Here is a 14,676-nt window from a genome sequence, read left to right on the forward strand (position 1 = left end):
GTGCTTAAATGTATACTTTCAACATAAAAATCACTTCTAGTATTTTTTTCTTTATAACATTTACAAGAAGCATTTGTTTACTGTAATGGGGGGGGGGGGAAGAAGTCAGTTTACCTGACAGCACTTTGCATATAATCATTTAGGTCCCAATAATGCAAATACTTAGTTGTGTGCATATGTATTTTACAAGGTTAGGGCCTAAATCAATTTCCCCTGCTTGAATGGGTACTTCATACTATTGGAAAAAATGGAAAAATGGGAAAATGCATTTCTAAGGGAACTACGGCATAAGGGAACTACGGCAGATGTAGTACTTAAAAAAAAAACATTTTTTAAAAGTACAAAGTTATATTAAAGTTGACTTTGTCCCTTTATTGACTCCCATTACAACCACCTATAGTAAAATACAATACTTACTCCATCCTTTTTTTTCCCAGCTTCCATTATTTGTTTGAAGTCATCAACTAAATAAGAATTAAAACCTTAAAATAGAATTTCTACTTTGCAAGTTTCCTAAATATCAAAGATGACGAGTTTGTGTGTGTATGGGGGTGGGGGGGATGTGAGAACCTGGATTTATGCAGGAAATAGCCCAGCTTGATTGTCATGCACATTGTGTAAAGAGTTGTCACTTTGGATGGGCTATCACCAGCAGGAGAGTGAATTTGTGTGGGGGGGTGGAGGGTGAGAAAACCTGGATTTGTGCTGGAAATCACTTTAGATAAGCTATTACCAGCAGGACAGTGGGGTGGGAATAGGTATTGTTTCATATTCTCTGTGTATATATAAAGCCTGCTGCAGTTTCCACGATATGCATCTGAGGAAGTGAGCTGTAGCTCACGAAAGCTTATGCTCTAATAAATTGGTTAGTCTCTAAGGTGCCACAAGTCCTCCTTTTCTTTTTACACAGAAAAGAAATACAGTAATACTATTAATGTGCATATAATATCAGTAATTAAATCTAGTCATGTTTTCAATCAGCAGTTTTCTAATATAGGCCATTTACACTCAATATCCTTACTAGTATTAAAACCCTTACAACCCTTCCCCCCAACTGCTGGTTTTATAAAACAAACAAGCATAGCCCAAAGCTGTATCAATCTTATTATATAAGGCCTCTTGGTCTTAGAAGTGTTATAGTCCTTATAGTAACAACATGGTACTGTGAGGCAACATAACTCAAGAGAATAAAAGGAAAATTTACCAATAGGATCATAGAAGTTAGTGACAGAAATTGTTTAAATAATCAGTCCATTCTCTTGCAGAATCAAGCATACTCTCCTAAAAGTGGGCATGACGAACTACAAGAGCAGCCCAAGGTCTGGATACCACGCCTTACTGCAAGAGGCTACCAGAAGCTCCATCGATTTAGTTCATCCATTAGAAGCTTAATGTGACTTGATGATAATTTACAACTACTCACATGGAGAGAAGATTTCTGATAGTAGAGAGCTCTTTACCCTAGTAGACAGAGGGCATAATGATCCAATGGCTGGAAGCTGAAGCTAGACAAATCTGGCTTAAAAATAAGTGCAATTTTGTAAACAGGGAAGGTGATTAACTCTTGGACCAGCTGATCTACTGATGTGGCAGATTCCTCATCACTTAAAGACTATAAATCAAGACTGGATGTCTTTCTAAAAAATATGCTCACCCAGAAATGATAGGCTTGATGGAGAAATTACGGGTGAAGTTCTGTAGGCTGTGTCATGCTCAACATCAGATTAGATGATCCAATAGGTCCCTTCTTGCCTTAAAAAAAACCCAATCTATTAACCAAGGAATAAAAAGGCCTACGGAAGGCAGCGTGGAAGGAGCCAATCCAGCAAATCTTTGAACGAAGGTTTGTAGCACAGGGTGCCAAATTTGTTATAAAGCTGATGTCGAAGAGAAATGATCCTCTGATTTGAACTGAGAGACAGCATTTGGTCAAACACATCTTCTTATGAACATATCATTTCATTTCACTGGAAAAAACAACAGACAACTATCTGTAATATGGAAGATGTGAGAACATTGTTCTATATCGGGATCTCATGCAATATTAATAACTCATATGCTTCAAGCAGATAAATGTATATGCTTAAGGCTTTATGTGCCAACAATTCTCTATAGCTCTATTTTTTTTCCTGTGGTGGTGGGGGGGAAAGGGAGGAGAAGTAGACACCTGATGACAGACAAAACGTGCTGCCTTCAAAACCTGCAAATAAATCCTGACAGAAGTTTTCTTGGTGACACTTGTGCCCATCTGACATTAAGATTGTGATTTTTTTTTAAAGTTCCATAGCAAACACACACACCATGTATTAAAGTCTCTCAAGAACTAAAACATTAAGAGCTTCTCTCCTTTGTCCTAGCTCTTGAGTGGTTCTAAAACCTCAAAGATTAAATGTCTGCCTTTTTTACCACAAGCTCTGAAGCTGCTCCAAAACCTGAAATAATATGAAAAGATCGGTTTGAGTGATTTCCTCTGAAGAAAGGATGCTTGTAATTCCCATCCACCTTTGAGCAGCAGAGTCCGAAGAAGCTCAGATAATACTGGGCAACATAATTTTCTTCTAAATTTCATTAGACATCAGAAGTACTTCTCCTCTGCTGTATTAACAGCAATTATTACTCAAGAGTTATTTTATAAGTCCATATTCAGACATTTTAAAGCCACAGGGTAAAATCAGATTATCTATTCTAACTTCCTGAATATCACAAATTAGAATTTCACCCAGTTACTACCCTTGTAGTGTGCCCAGTTACCCGAGCTTTAGCTAACATCACCAGATAATTTGTGAAGTGTTGACAAAAATGAGTTATATAGATTAAAGGCATACTGAAGTTCCTCAAACAAACGTTTACAATCCAGAAATTAACACAAACATTTATCATTTATGTAGTACCGTAAGAACACACTCCAGGTTCCTAAGGCCAATCTGCACTAATGTAGATATAGATCCCTCCTAGCATAGATGCAGGTTGGAATAGTTTATACCACTTCCCTAAATGAAACAAGCTATACTGGCAAATAGCACCTTTCTTGCCAGTGCAACTGATTCTCCAGTAGGGCATCTGCCAGTAGAGAAATGTTATTTAAAAAAACAAACAAAAACTACACATACTTACACTCCACTAACCAATATTACTGGTTATTAGCCCAAGTTTATAGCCCAATATTATTAGCCCAAGTTTCTACTGTAGACCTGCCCTAATACTGAACACACAATGTAGCCGAAACCCTCATTTAGTTATCTAAAGAGTGGCACCTTCAGACTCCCCATGGCTGGTAATGCAGCTCTGCATTGTTTGGTGCTGAAAGTATTAGCACCTGTTGTAAGGGAAACAGAATCCTGAATCCAAAGTGTGTCAGTTCTCTCAAGATGCAAAATGCACTCAATTTCACCAAGTGAGGCATGTGAAGTCCCGGTCCCAATCACTCCCAGCACCAAAATCACAGAACTTTTTTGGTGAACCACTTCCTTAGTTTTCATTGAATGTAGTGGAGACTCTCTTTCAAGGCAAATTTTACAATGTAGCGAGAGGGAGGAGTAGGGCATAGCTACAGTGTTCTCCCTGCTCCCAGGAGATGCATTTTATAAATGGAGCCTAATTTATGCCCCCCATCCCTCCTTGGAGAGAACCACATCCAAATCACAAGCAGAACCCAGCCTTTGGAGGAAGGGAGAGCTGTCTCTGCAGCACCATTCCCTCTTGACCTCACCTGGATAATAGTTCTGCAGTGTGACTACAAGAAGAGGGTTGGGGGACAGGGACTCTTCAGTAATCTTACATCCCCAAACCCACAGAGATTCACTGACCTAAGTTCCTACTCACAGGAGTCATTTTTTAAATTAGGCCCAGCCCCCCCTTCCCATGCAGTAGAATCCTTCCTACTAAGGAGGATTCCAGAGGTAGTGGCTGATATGGGAGACTGAAATGAAGCAACCATGGAATCACTGCCAAAAACGTAAATTATTGCATTTCCCCTGAAATCCAGGCTGAATTCCAGTGAACTGTAAGTTCAGGGGTCCGAATCTTCCATGTGCTCATAGGGAGGGAGGACAATGATAAACAAGAAGAAACTCCACAAACAGAAACTTACAGAGTTCTTAGTCTTTATGGGGCCTAATCGGAGATCCCTCTGGGGACAACCTTGGATAATGGCAGCGAAAGCCTGAAATTTGGCTGTTGTCCTACAAACAGGAAAGTACAAGAGTAATTTCAACATTAAATAGACTGTAAGGTCTTTGTGTTTGCAAAGCGCCTAACAGAAGAGGTCCCTGAGCCAACTGGGTCCTTTAGTCACTACTGCAATACAAGCAGTAATAAAAACAAGAGCAGCAGCATTCCAAATGCAGCTCCATCATTTGGACTGGAATTTTTTCACATGCTTCTCTCAGTCCAGCAGTGACAAAGGCAACTAAAACCTTTTGGGCCACAAGTCAGACACTTTTTTATTCGTTTTTGTTCTCTCGTTGCACCACTACCTCCAGTTCAGAGGCATTCTACATAGTGCACAGCAAAAATCAATGACCAAACAGGTAGCACATACAAAAAGAAAGAAATCAATGCTCCCATATCATCATTTAATGTATCAAATCAGAAGGCCTAGTTCTACCCAGGTAATACTTATTTAATATTTGTATTGCAGTAGTACTTAGAAGCCCTAGTTATCGACCAGGACTGCAGTAGGCACTGTACAAACACAGAACATGGAGATAGGTAGAACTAGGTGAGGAGTGGACCACCTAGGTAAGTTATATCACTGTAGTTCTGAGCAAGGCGTTTTCAACCTCATTTGCATAATTGTATTCCTCTGTAGTTCACTGTACTTAAATACACCTTCCTCATACTTCAAAACACATTCAAAGTCCAAGACTCCAATGTGAGATTTTAGTATAAAACAGTTTGCCTAATTTATGTAATTTAAATGCTTTAGCATTGTTTTAAGAAGCTTCCTGTTTCCTCCATTTCTTCCTTCCACTATACAATAGTAATGATTAACACACACAAGAAAGGATCATAGCTTATTTCAAGGTAGCTTTCTTTTATGAATAAGAATGTATATAACAAGATTGTTGGAGGAAAACAAAGACAAATATGCCCCAACAAGCTTTAGAACTACACAGAAAGGAGTGGCTACATTTGCCACACAAATCAGCATTCCTATTCCAAACTAATACATAAATAAAAAGGTTCTCCAACTCTTCAGGGGATGTAATAAAAATATAAATGGAAGGGGAAAAAAAACCCATGTACCTAAACACATCATCTACTGAATCATCTGTATGAAAACCTAATCCAGTTGCATCAACCTTGCAATATATTAATTCTACACCACAGAGTCAGTATAAAATGTGTTGTCAAGGTTCCTCCCCCACTCTGAACTCTAGGGTACAGATGTGGGGACCTGCATGAAAAACCTCCTAAGCTTATCTTTACCAGCTTAGGTCAAAACTTCCCCAAGGTACAAAATATTACACCCGTTATCCTTGGACTGGCCGCTACCACCACCAAACTAATACTGGTTACTGGGGAAGAGCTCTTTGGACGCGTCCTTCCCCCCAAAATACTTCCCAAAACCTTGCACCCCACTTCCTGGACAAGGTTTGGTAAAAAGCCTCACCAATTTGCATAGGTGACCACAGACCCAAACCCTTGGATCTGAGAACAATGAAAAAGCATTCAGTTTTTTACAAGAAGACTTTTAATAAAAAATAGAAGTAAATAGAAATAAAGAAATCCCCCCTGTAAAATCAGGATGGTAGATATCTTACAGGGTAATTAGATTCAAAAACATAGAGAACCCCTCTAGGCAAAACCTTAAGTTACAAAAAAGATACACAGACAGAAATAGTTATTCTATTCAGCACAATTCTTTTCTCAGCCATTTAAAGAAATCATAATCTAACACATACCTAGCTAGATTACTTACTAAAAGTTCTAAGACTCCATTCCTGGTCTATCCCCGGCCAAGACCAGCATACAGACAGACACAGACCCTTTGTTTCTCTCCCTCCTCCCAGCTTTTGAAAGTATCTTGTCTCCTCATTGGTCATTTTGGTCAGGTGCCAGCGAGGTTACCTTTAGCTTCTTAACCCTTTACAGGTGAGAGGAGCTTTCCCCTGGCCAGGAGGGATTTCAAAGGGGTTTACCCTTCCCTTTATATTTATGACACGCCCCCCAAATCTCAGCTAGGGTGAAACACTGGCTGGGATTTCTTCCTGGAGCTCTAGGAAAACAGAGTTAATAAGACACATGCATCTCTAAATATACTACCAAGTACATAAAGACTAACAATATTTTCCACATCTCAAGGACGATTTTAACCAGTTGATTCTGGGAAACTTTCACGGGAGAGTGCATCAGCCACTTTGTTAGAAGCTCCTGAGATGTGTTGGATGTCGAAATCAAAATCTTGGAGAGCTAAACTCCACCAAAGAAGTTTTTTGTTAGTTTCTTTGACGGTGTGAAGCCACTTTAGTGCAGCATGGTCGGTTTGCAGGTGGAAACGCCGTCCCCAAACATATGGGCGTAGCTTTTCCAGAGCGTAGACAATGGCATAACATTCTTTTGAAAGTATCTTGTCTCCTCATTGGTCATTTTGGTCAGGTGCCAGCGAGGTTACCTTTAGCTTCTTAACCCTTTACAGGTGAGAGGAGCTTTCCCCTGGCCAGGAGGGATTTCAAAGGGGTTTACCCTTCCCTTTATATTTATGACATGTGTGTTTAAAAAAATAAGACTAACATTTTATAAACTTGACCCGCAACCAAAAAAAGCATATCTATTGAGTCTCTGGTCTATTTTTAACTGAATGTTTCTCATAGAAAGTTTACTATATTGTTTTTATACAAATCCTATTAAATGGGCATGAAACAACATTACATTAGTCATTTCTGCAATAAAACAAGTTAATGCTCTAACAGGACTGTTACTGATAGATTTACAGAATCATATAATGTTCTAAAAGTGTCTATGGAGATTTATATATTCAGATACCTTTGCTGAGGCACAAAAGTGTATAATATGTGTAAACCATGCACTGTCTGAAAACAGATCTGACCTTATTGCAGCAGTTCCCATTCTACAACAAACCCTTACAAAAATATTCAGAACTCTTAATTTCTGGGTTAAAGTCATTGTAGCAGTGGCTTTATGACCATAAATATGCAAGCTTATCCATAAGTATCTACACGTCTCTTGCAAAGAGAATCCCACTCCAGACCACAGCTGGCTGGTCCATGGTTCCACACCATTTAGAGAGGCTAGAAGCCTGGCTTCCTTGTGCTCTGTCCCTGCCTGGAGGACCAAAGGATTAGTGGGGAAGTCTCTCCTTTTCCTTGTGCATCTGCAAAGGGATTGGGTACAATATTTTCAAAGAGCCAGACTGTCCAGTTCAGGTCGCTATATCTGATTAAAGATATTGTTAAAAACTAGAGATAATACAGTGGAGATTTATCAAAGGTGATCTATCAAAGACGATGAAAAGATTAAATGGTGATAAAGGAGGGATTTACAAGAGGCCTATGTAAACAACAAGAAACAAGCACAGCAACTAACTCAAATGATCTGACCTCTGTACAAAAACTATACTCCCCCAACAGCAGTATTTCTATCTAAATAATCAGTTAGCTTAATGCAGTTTGTCATGGTCTTCACCAACCAAGACTGTTGACAACAGAATTCAGACACAGTAAAATTTCATAGATCCACCCCTTACCTTTTCTGCTTTTTCCCCAGCCTCCACCATCTCTCTTGTTCTTGGTCTACACTAGGCCCTGATCCTGCAAACCCTTATACACATACTTAACTTTCCTACTGAGAGCAGTCCCATTGAAGTCCATGGTAGTTAAGATAAGCACAAGCGTATCCTGTTTGCAGAATAATGGCTTACATGGTAAGATCCTTGGGGCAGGAATTTTCTTTATCTTCTAGTAAAAAAAAAAAAAAAATGCATACCTATGGTCCTAAATGAATTATTAACAACATGGGAAACTGGTTCAATTAGAATTGTTAAATCTTGATAGAAAATGGCTGAGAGGTGACAAGACTTAACATTTAAGTTACCTCTGAGGTACTAAACCGGTTAAGTCTGATGATCTGTTCAAGGTCATTCAATAGGCCAGAACTAATGGTTGTAAGGTTTGAGAGAACTATAACAAGAATTCAAATGAGGTACTATTTTGCCAAAAAGTGAAGAGGAAGAATAGACTTCCAACTGGGATGACAGACACAATCAAGATTACTTTACTTAAACTTGGTAACTGTATGGACTTTAACATGAGACATTAAGGTGTTTTGTGTTTGAAGTAGCCAGCCTACCTTCAGGAGGCAATGGGGACCTGTCCAATTTGGTTATAGTCTATGAGACTGGTTTTACAATACTTGGTACAAAAAGTTTAAGTGTTTTTAAATGTGAAAATCTCTGTAAAAAAGTGGGAATGATAATTCTTGGCATGAAGGCTGACAGCTGCTTCTGGCACTTGCTCTAAAATAATTTCTAGTACTTACCCATGGGTCCAATCCTACTTACAATGAAATTAGCCGGCAGTTGATCATTGATTTCAGTAGGAGGATCAAGTCCTTTTTATCACTATAACTTGTAAATCCTTTCAGGCAGAGCAGAGAGGGAGCAAATATAACACAATATTGTTGGTTCTGAGTCAAATTTACTTACACTTGAAGAATTTTAAGTCACGATACTATAAATTTCTCTCTTCTAAGCCACTTTTTATAAAATATTATCAAATAGATCATTTTTGTGTTGCATTTTAAAAAAGAAATATGTAAGACAAACTGGAAAAATGGGCTGAAATAAATACAATGAAATTCAATGAGGACAAATGGAAAGTATTGCATAAATACAAAACAAGAGATGATTGCCTAGGAAGGAGTACTGTAGAAAAGGATCTGGGGGTTTTAGTGAATCACAAACTAAATGAGTCAACAATGTAATGCTGTAGCAAAAAAAAAAAAAGCAAAGATAATTCTGGATGTATTAGCAGGAGTGTTGTAAACAGGACATGAGAAGTAATTGTTAAACTCTATTCAACACTGAGAAGGCCTCAACAGGAGTATTGAGTCCAGTTCTGGGTACCACATTTCAGTAAAGATGTGAACAAATAGAAGAAAGTCCAGAGGAGAACAACAAAAATGATCAAAAGTCTAGAAAACATGACCTACAAGGAAAGATTGAAAAAAATGTGTTTGTTTAGTCTGGAGAAGAGAAGACTGAGAGGGACATAACAGTCTTCAAGTACATACAAAAGATGTTAGGAAGAGGAAGGTGATAAATTGTTCTCCTTAACTACAGACGTCAGGACAAGAAGCAATGGGCTTAAATTGTAGCAAAGGAGATTTAGGTTAGACATTAGGAAAAACTTCTTAACTGTAAAGCCGTAGTTAAGCACTGGAACAAATTACCTAGGGTGGTTGTGGGATCTCTGTCATTGGAGGTTTTTAAGAACAGGTTAAATAAACATCTGTCAGGGATGATCTAGAGAATACTTAGTCCTGCCTCCATGCAGGGGACCAGACTAGATGACCTATCAAGGTCCCTTCCAGTCCTATACTCCCATGATTCCACAAACACTGAGCACTTAAAATTAAAATAGGCACAAAGTCCCTGCACAGATCTAGGACAGTATATAGTCCTGTACTGATAAAAACCAACAACACAGAATAAATAACCTAACCTTTTAGAACGAGAGTCATATTGCATCAACATGTCTAAGAATTTCCCATATAATGACTACTAATTGAACTAAATTATTCATATGTATTCCAAATTTCCCTCAAAAACCCCATCTAACAAATAAAAATTTTGTTTACATTTTGCTTTAAAGAATTTAATAAATACACAATCTATCAACTGCAGTCTTGAATAAGTAATAACTGTTTACAAAGCAAAACTCAATGTAACTCCTGCTCAGGATGGCAGTAGAGGTATAAATAGATCCTAAGACACCATTAGGCGTTCCTAACAAGTCATTCCTTTACCATGTACAGCGGACATTTATTTACCCTCCAATACCAACTGAGACGGGGGTTCAACGATTTTTTTTTTGAAGAGTGATTTAATAACTATTTTTCATTCTGAAACAAAAAACCGCTTAAACGACAGAATTCCTCTAGCAGAATCATCCCCCACCCAGGGAGCCCACCGCCGGTTGAGGACTGAACAGCAACACAGAAAAGCCAGAAACGCGTTTCCACCCACGCAGAACCGCATCAGCGAGCGCCAGCGCCGAGTCCTCCCTTACCCGCGTGTAAACACAGCCACCTCCTAAAACGGGAGATCCAGCGCCGGCTCCAGACCTGCGGGCGTCCGATCCCTGAGCCAAATAACAACGGCAGTGACCTAGCCGGGCTGCGTGGGACGGCGTGTGGCAGGGGGCACTGAGCCCGCTCCCCGGGGCACCTCCCGGTCCCTGTGTCCCACCCCCGCCACCTAGGGGGTAACCGGACATTTCTCTGACCTGGGGGGCTCGGCGCTGCGTGTTGGGGGAGGCGGCCCAGCTAGGGTCAGCCTGGGGAGAGCTCCATCGCCCCCGACCGGCTGAGAAGCCCTCGCAATGCCCGGTCCCCCTCCCCAGCCCTGCAGGGCCCCTCCGCCGACACTCACCCTCCAGCGCCTCTCCTGCAGCCTGGTCCCGCGGGCGGCGAGCCCTGAGCAGCGGCTACGCGGGGCGCTCCATAGCGCACGGGGCCCAGCTCCGGCTGCCGCCGCCGGCTCTGCGCTGCACAGCGGGGGCAGGAAGGCGGGGAGGGGAGTGCGAGGGCCGGCCTCTCCACAGGGATGGAGGCGAGCGGAGCCTGCGCGCTGGAGCGGCCGGCGGGCTGCAGGCGTTGACACGGCAGGACCGGGGTCGGGCCCCGAGGCGGAGGCGGCGGCGGCGGCTGCCCGGGCTCTGCCCAGCCGGCAGGGGAAGGGGAGGAGGCGGCCTCGCCGCCGGAGCGCACTGCAGCCCGGCGTGGGGGGAGGCGCTGTCGGGCTGGCCGGGGCTTGAATCTCAGCTGGCCCCTGACACTCAGTCACTTCTACTGCCCGGGGCTGGATTGTGCCGCAGAGCAGCAATGATACGGCAGGGACAGAGGAGGGTGCGGGGACTTGGAGCTAGTGTCACAAAAAAACAAAGGGGGGGGCGGAATCATTGGGCTGTTCTAAAGTCTTTGATCACCACTTTCCCCTTCCTCCCTCTGTCTCGGAGGCCCTGATCCTGCCAGCAGAGAGAGACATGACTCCGTTTCCAGTGAGCTGAGTGAAGAGCAAAAAGTAACGAACCAACTAACCACAAAGATTTATAAAAAACCCTTCACAGAGTCAGTTTCAGAGTTTTCCCTCTCAACGATCGTGGATTGCTGAACCCAGGCAGATCTGATTGCAGGATTAGGTCCCTGCCCAGTAAGCCTTTGTAACAGGAAGGTGCATTCCCTTATGTTCCTTTAATACATCATCTCCGCGTCCAAGTTTTACAGTGATTATGGTATAAACCACATTCCCATTTTAGAGTACTCTGTATTTTGTATGAAAGATGACAATTTTAATACAAGCATTCTGCAGATGAAAGGCTTGGTTTATCTTCCACATGCTGGTGCTCCTGATCTGTAATAAACAACACGCACACTTTTTTTTCATCCGGTCTTATCTTGCTTCCTCTCCCATCATAATATAGCACGGCTGCCACAGTTAAAGCAAAACTCATTTGCAGATATTGGATTTTACCTTTAGGACATTTATTTTACTTGTTGCATTATCTCTGGTTTCCCAATAAAGGATTTTCCGTCTTGTAGGGCTGAGTTTTGGAAAACAAACTGAACCTTCAAAATCAAAGTGCAGAAGCATAGGTCCAGATCTAAATTCTGTTACTGACTTTTATAGAAGCAGGGTCAAACCCTTGGGTGTTAGCATTCTGGACAGCCAGTGAAGAGGATTAAAATCCCCCTAGTAATAGGCTAGCTAACTTGTTTTATTGGTTATTACTTATAAAATAACTTCTCTGATGTCAGAGAAAACTTGTCAGTGGGTTGTAAATGTCAAATGAAAGTAAGTAGCACAGGCAGGGGCTATTTCCTTAATGAGAATTTCCTGGAGCCATTTAGTCTTGCCTTTAAAGACATGTTGAATTTATTTATGGCAGGGGAAAGAAACGGATGCCTTAATGGTGTGGGACTTTTCCTCTACGCATTGTTTCCCATTTCCGCAGTTGTATTTGGCAATCACTTTCCTTCAGCTAATGAAAAATAGGAGAGAAATGATGTGCTGAAAAGTAATATTTTGCATACTCTGTGCTATGCACATTTGATAGTGTGTGGACTTTTGCCAAATAGATTATATGAACATTTTAAAAAATTGCCTGGCCTATTAGTTGATACCAGTCCACATGACACTGTGCAATGTAAGTCAATGTTGTCTTGGAGGCCCTGTTAGATGTGACAGAGAAGTCTTTTTTATTAACTTTATAATCCCTTTTTAAAGTTATGTTTATAATGCAGTTAACAAGGCAGCTTTGGGGCCTGCTCTCACTGAAGTCAATTGCAAAACTCACATTGACTGCAATGGGAGCTGGAGCAGGCCTTTTATAGAAGGCATCATACTTGCAAGAATAGTTTTTTAGGAACATTGGATTGTGGATATATTTTTGGTACATCACAAGACAACAGCTTTTGCTTAAGAAATCTCAGTGGAAGCATCTGTGTGTTGCCAAGCTGCTTCCTGAGCTATTCTTGAACCAGAGTACCTTCTAAGGAATTCCATAATTAAGACTTTTAAGAGATAAAGATATCTCTCCATCATTAGGGACCCAATCCTGCAAATCCCAGGGATGAGTTGGCAATATGTTACCAGGGAGTCTCCACAAAATTTCCTGTTCTCCTTTGCCTATGACAAATTGTGTCCAATTTAAGAGGTGCAAAGTTTACAGAGAAGAGCAATGAAGGACTAAATATCTGTATCCTCATTTAATTTAAATAAATTACATTAATGAATTGTACATGCTCACGAATGTAAAAAAAAGAGAAAGATAAATCACCTGGCCCCCCAAAAAAAAATTAAATCTAATGCATGTGCTGGAAATGTTTATACTTTGCTTGTGTTCCGTTCCTGAAAAACATACCAGGTGAAATTAAAGTTAATGGCAGAAATCTCATTGGCTTACATGGAGCCAGGATTTCACCCACTGAGAATACCCAGGATTCTGAGAATTCAGCAGATGGATTGTGCTCCCTGTGCTGCAGGGAGCACTACATCTATCTTTAACACCCATGCTGCAAACTTTATTCAATTAATACTTATTGCAATGTTAATCAGCTATTTGCATGATTAAATGCTCTAGGAGGGAGCCTTTGTCTATAAAACTATTCTGCATGATGTACACTAACTCAGTATATTGTGGGATTGATCCCTATATGACACTGCTAGTGCAGTATCCAATAGGATTACTCACATGATTAAAGTTAAGCACGTGCTTAAATGCCGTACTGGATCAGATAGCGACTTACCTATATGAAACCAACCCTGCAAATCAGTGGAACAAGGTACAGAAGAGGTCTTGAAAGAAACCAGTGCAACTAAATACAAATTTCTAGATAAAGGATAAAAAACAAAAAAATGGTAACAGTCTTACTAACTGTGTAGTGGTGAGTGGAATTTAAATCTGATTTATGGATGTGAAATTAAACTGATTTACTTTAGTGTGCACAGTAGTAGAAAGAATTTGGGAATTTTAATTAGAACATATACAACAAGAAGATTTGTTAGTGTAACTATTTTGAATCCTTCCATTGGCTTCCTTATTTCACCACATCCAGTTCAAGCATCTTGCCTTGTGGAATAAGACTCTTCACAACTCTGCCCTTCTTTACTTATCTGTTCTTGTCTTCTATTGTGTTACCTCCACCTCCTTCATCCGGTCAGTGATACCAGCCTTGTCTGTCCAGCTTCTCACATGCCCTCATCAGTCCTTCGCTTTTCCTCTTCCTTGTACCCTTGAAGCACACTGTAAGGCTACTGCCCCCTTCCTCAAATCTCTGCTCAAGACCAACCTCTGCTGCCATGCATATAAGAACTCAGACAACCAGGAGTAGCGGGGGGGGGGGGGAATAATGCTTACTTTATGATTTTTTAAAAGCTTGATTGGTTCCCTCTCACACCCTTTATAAGCCTACTGCTTAGGCCTCAATCCTGCACAGCGTTGTGCTGGAATGGACTGCTGTACCCACCTAGAGCTTCAATAACTTCAAGGGGACTCCATGCAGACACCGCAGTCCACCTGCACACCACTGATCAGAGGGGAGGAGCTGATCGGCGGGGATTCTGGTGGGTGCTGAGCATCCACTTTTTTTTTTCGTGGGTGCTCAAGCCCCAGAGCTCTCATGAAGTCGGTGCCTATGAAGGGCGTAGCTACAGGGGGAAAGGGATAATTGTAGGATCAGGGCCTTCGGGCAGAGACCTGTATTCTGTGTGTTTCTGTGAAACACCTAGCACACTTGTGGGCACTATTAAATAAAGATTTTTACCCCTGTACTCCTAACATTTAGAATGTGGACAGAGGTGGATAGTCTGTTCTTATTTAAGGCCTGGATATCTCCATTTTCCACATTTCCCAGTGTTTAAATTACTCAGGTACTTATATGACCCAAATAATCACAGTGTCTGAGCACCTCACAATCTTCCATGTATTTATCCTC

At 41.1% G+C, this 14,676-nt stretch overlaps 1 protein-coding gene across 6 annotated transcripts in view; it reads right to left on the minus strand.

Moving 5' to 3' along the window:
- LIFR (LIF receptor subunit alpha) overlaps positions 1 to 10,927 on the minus strand; it is an 87,355-nt gene extending 76,428 nt beyond the window's left edge. For 5 of the 6 annotated variants that reach the window (XM_073343810.1, XM_073343807.1, XM_073343806.1 and 2 more), the window contains exon 1: positions 10,613 to 10,927. The gene's annotated coding sequence lies outside the window, so the exon portion shown is untranslated. Of the gene's footprint in view, positions 1 to 10,250; positions 10,323 to 10,612 lie in introns of all 6 variants that reach the window. The other variant, XM_073343809.1, reaches the window with a different exon arrangement.
- Between the last annotated feature and the right edge of the window lie 3,749 nt (positions 10,928 to 14,676).

Source organism: Lepidochelys kempii, chromosome 5 (assembly GCF_965140265.1).
Source record: "Lepidochelys kempii isolate rLepKem1 chromosome 5, rLepKem1.hap2, whole genome shotgun sequence".
NCBI classification, from domain to species: Eukaryota; Metazoa; Chordata; order Testudines; family Cheloniidae; genus Lepidochelys; species Lepidochelys kempii.